This window comes from Leptonychotes weddellii, chromosome 2, assembly GCF_054177405.1.
Source record: "Leptonychotes weddellii isolate Sample4059 chromosome 2, ASM5417740v2, whole genome shotgun sequence".
Taxonomy (NCBI): domain Eukaryota; kingdom Metazoa; phylum Chordata; class Mammalia; order Carnivora; family Phocidae; genus Leptonychotes; species Leptonychotes weddellii.
The window spans coordinates 40,595,098-40,599,936 of record NC_138370.1 but is presented as its reverse complement, the minus strand read 5'-3'; the positions used below and the strand labels follow the sequence as shown (position 1 = coordinate 40,599,936).

The 4,839-nt window shown below is 36.9% G+C and overlaps 1 pseudogene; it reads right to left on the bottom strand.

Moving 5' to 3' along the window:
- Positions 1-4,267: 4,267 nt before the first annotated feature.
- LOC102735274 (dynein light chain 1, cytoplasmic pseudogene) lies at positions 4,268-4,536 on the bottom strand (annotated as a pseudogene).
- Positions 4,537-4,839: the final 303 nt, after the last annotated feature.

Sequence of the window (4,839 nt, the reverse complement as noted above, 5' to 3'; positions counted from 1 at the left end):
AATTCATCTTTCTTTTTTTTAGTTAGCAAAATGCATCTTTATTTTGTTAACAAAGCTGTTTTTATTATTTTCTTTTTCCACTTTTTTTTTATTATGTTCAGTTAGCCACTGTATAGTACATAATTAATCCTTGATGCAGTGTTCAGTGACTCATTAGTTAAGTATAGCACTCAGTGCTCATCACAGCACATGCCCTCCTCAATACCCATCACCCTGTTACCCCCCCTCCCCTCTGAAACCCCCAGATTGTTTCTTGGGGTCCATAGTCTCTCATGGTTCATCTCCCTCTCTGATTTCTCCCCCTTTGGATTTCCCTCCCTTCCCCTATGGTCCTCCGTGCTATTGCTTATGTTCCACATATAAGTGAAACAATATGATAATTGTCTTTCTCTGTTTGACTTACTTCACTGAACATAATCCCCTCCAGTTCTATCCATGTCAATGCAAATGGTGGGTATTCATCATTTCTGATGGCTGAATAATATTCCATTGTGTATATGTACCACATCTTTATCCATTCATCTGTTGAAGGGCATCTCGGCTCCTTCCACAGTTTGGCTATTGTGGACATTGCTGTTATGAACATTGGAGTGCATGTGCCCTTTCTTTTCACTACATCTGTATCTTTGAGGTAAATACCCAGTAGTGCAATGGCTGGGTCATAGGGTAGCTCTATTCTTAACATTTTGAGGAACCTCCATACTGTTTTCCAGAATGGGCTGTACCAACTTGCATTCCCATGAACAGTGTCAGAGGGTTCCCCTTTCTCCACATCCTCGCCAACATTTGTTGTTTTCTGTTTTGCTAATTTTTGCCATTCTAACTGGTGGTAAGGTGGTATCTGCCATTTTCTTATGTTTTCTCTGGTGCTCATTCTTTTGTGTCTTTTTTACCTTTCTTTGGGTTAGATGAACATTTTTTAGAAATCTATCTTGATTTATACATAGTTTTTTTCTTAAGACTTAAGTTTTTTACTGTAGTTTAAGGTTCACCACAAAATTGAGAGGGAAGCATAGAGATTTTTATACATTCCCCACTCCCACACAAATATAGCCCCCATTATCAATATTCCTCACTATGGGGCACAGTTGTTAGAATTGACAAACCTACACAGACACATCATAATAACCCGAACTCCATAGTTTATTTTATGGTTTACTCTTGGTGTTGTACATTCTATGGGTTTGGACAAATATATAATGACATATAAATATCATAATGCCATACAGAGTATTTTCACTGCCATAAAACTGCTCTTTGCTCTGTTATTCATCCTACCTGCCAACTCCTAATTTCTTTTTACTGTCTCCGTAATTTTGCCTTTTTCAGAATGTCATGTAGCTGGAGTTATGTAGTATGTAGCCTTTTCAGATTGGCTTCTGTTACTTAGTAATATGTATTTAAGGTCCCTCCATGGCTTTTCATGGTTTGCTAGCTCAATTCCTTTCAGTACTGAATAATATTCCATTGTCTGGATATACCCCCAGATTGGCTATTTTCTTATATGTATAGCACTCAGTTTATTAATCCATTCACCCACTGAAGGACATCTTAGTTGCATCCAAGTTTTGGCAATTATGAATAATTTATTCATAAACAAATTTAATGTAGTTTTTTTGGTGTATGGACATGTTATTTGTTTGTTTGTTTGTTTTAGAGAGAGAGGGAAGGGGGGGCAGAGGAAGGGGCAGAGGGAGAGGGAGAGGAAGAGAATCTCAAGCAAACTCCTCACTGAGCATGGAGCCTAACACAGGGCTCTATCTCATGACCCTGAGATTATGACCAGAACTGAAACCAAGAGTTGGACACTTAACCAACTGAGCCACCCAGATGCCCCTGTGTGGATATAAGTTTTTAATTCATTTGGGTAAATGCCAAGAAGTGAAATTGCTATATCATGTGGTAAGAGTAAGAGTATGTGGTAAGAGTATGTTTAGTTTTATAAGAAACTGCCAAACTGTCCTCCTAACTGGCTGTACCATTTTGCATTCCTACTATCAATGAATGAGTGTTCTTGTTGCTCCCTATCCACCACAGCATTTGGTGTTCTAAGTGTTTTGATTCTTAGTCATTCAAATACATGTGCAATGGTATTTTATTATTGTTTTAATTTGCAATTCCTTAATGACATATGATGTCAACATCTTTTCAAGTGCTTGTTTTCCATCCATATATCTTTTTTGGTGAGGTGTTTGTTAAGGTCTTTGGCCCATCTTTTATTTTTTGTTTTATTTATTTTATTTTTTTAAGATTTATTTATTTATTTTGGAGAGAGAGAGTCCACACAAGCAGGGGGAGGGGCAAAAGGGGAGGGTGAGAATCTCAACCAGGCTTCAACTCCTTACTGAGCGTGGAGCCCAATGCAAGGCTTGATCTCACCACCCTGAGATCATGACCTGAGCAGAAATCAAGAGTTGACTGCTTAACTGACTGAGCCACCCATGTACCCCTGGCCCATTTTTTAATTGGTTGTTGGTATCCTTTATTGTTAAGTTTTAAGAGCTCTTCATAAGGGCACCTGGGTGGCTCAGTCGTTAAGCGTCTGCCTTCGGCTCAGTTCATGATCCCAGGGTCCTGTGATTGAGCCCTGCATCGGGCTCCCTGCTTGGTGGGAAGCCTGCTCCTCCCTCTTCTATGCCCCCTGCTTGTGTTCCCTCTCTTGTTGTGTCTGTCTCTGTCAAATAAATAAATAAAATCTTTAAAAAAAAAAAAAAGAGCTCTTCATATATTTTGGCTAGCTGTCCTTCATCAAATGTGTCTTTTGGAATTATTTTCTCTCATTCTGTGGTTTGTCTTCTCATTTTCTTGACACTGTCTTTCATAGAGCAGAAATGTTTAATTTTGATGAAATCCAGCTCATCAAGTGTTTCCTTCATGGATCATGTTTTTGGTGTTGTATCTAAAAAATCATTGCCATCCTCAAGGTCATCTAGATTTTCTCCTATATTCTCTTCTAGAAGTTTTATAGTTTTGTGTTTTACATTTATGTCTGTGACTCATCTTGGCTTAACTTTTGTGACGGGTGAAAGATCTGTATCCAGATTCTTTTTTTTTTTTTTTTTGCACATGGATGTTCAGTCGTTCCAGCACCATTTATTGAAGAGACTATCTTTGCTTCATTGTGTTTTGCTCTTTTGTCGAAGATCAGTTGGCTATATGTGTGTGGGTCTATTTCTGGGCCTTTTATTCTGTTCCATTAACCTATTTGTCTATTATTTTACCAATACCACACTGTCTTGATTATTGTAGCTTTATAGTAAGTCTTGAGGTTGGGTAGTGTCAGTCATCGAACTTTGTTCTTCTCCTTCAATATTGTTTTTGCAATTTTGCATCTTCCACCTCTCTATATAAACTTTAGAATCAGTTTGTCAACATCTACAAAATAACTGGCTGAGATTTTAATTGGGATTACACTAAATCTACAGATCAAGTTGTAAAGAACTGACATTTTGATAATATTAGGTCTTCCTATACATGAATATGGAATATCTCTCCATTTATTTAGTTCTTTGATTTCAATCACAGAGTTTCATAGTTTTCCTCATATAGAGTTTGTACATATTTTGTTAGATTTAAACTTAAGTATTTATTTTTGGAGGGGCTAATGTAAATGGTAATGTGTTTTTAATTTTAAATGCCACTTGTTCACTGCTGGTATCTAAGAAAGCAATTGACTTCTGTATATTAACCTTACATTCTGCAAGCTTGCTACAACTCTTATTAGTTCCAGAAATTTTTTGTTGATTATTTTGGACTTTCTACATAGACAATCAGGTCATCTGTGAAAAAAAGACAATTATACATATTCCTTCATGATATTTATTTTATTTCATTTTTTGCATATTGCATTAACAAGAACTTCCAGTACAATATTGAGAAAGAGTGTTAAGACATTCTTGTCTTATACATAATCTTAGTGGAAAACTTCAAATTTCTCAACACTGAGTATGATGTTAGCTATAGGGTTTTGTATATATATTATTTTTCTCCAACAGATTTATTACTTTTTGAAAAGAATGGATTTTGAGTAGAAAAAACATGAGGAGAGAGGTATGGAATAGAAAATAAATATAAATGTAAGCTATTTTGCTAACTGTTTTATAATCACAACAAATTCATACAGAGAATGTCCTATACAAAACAACACAATAAAGGTTCAAAGATCAAGGTATTCCCTTAGGCAAGACTGAAGATTTCAGTATTTGAAATTTAGACTGCAGTCCTTGTCTTTGGATGGATCACTGGGTGTGTGACACAGTTCATGGTTTTAATCAGATTTGAACGGAAGAATGGCCACTTGGCCCAGATAGAAGTAGATGAAGTATTTGGTTTCATGTATCACATAACTACCAAAGTTTCTCACCATGATGCAACCCCAGGTGGGATTGTACTCCTTGTCAAACTCCTTTTTAATATGGATGACAATGTCCTTCTCTATGCTATATTTCTCCAATGCCTGAGTTGCACATTTCACCCAGTCCTGCTGCATCTCCTCAACATGTTGGCATTTTTTATCAGGGCCTTTTGGTTGCACATGGTTACCATGGAATAGGGGCTAGTCAATAGCAATGGTCTTGGGGGGTGGGGAGGGGCTGGTGACACTCAGACCCAGCAGGAGCTGCCCTCACTTGGGTCTTTGTTTATATTCTTTAATAAGTTGAGGAACTCCCCCTGATTCCTAGCTGACTGAGATTTTCATCATAAATATTTGTTGAACTTTGTCAAATGCTTTACCTGCATCTATTGGTATCATCATATAATTTTTCTTTAGCCAGTTAATGGGATGGACTATAATAGCTGATGTTTTAATGTTGGGCCATCCTTGCATATCTGGAATAA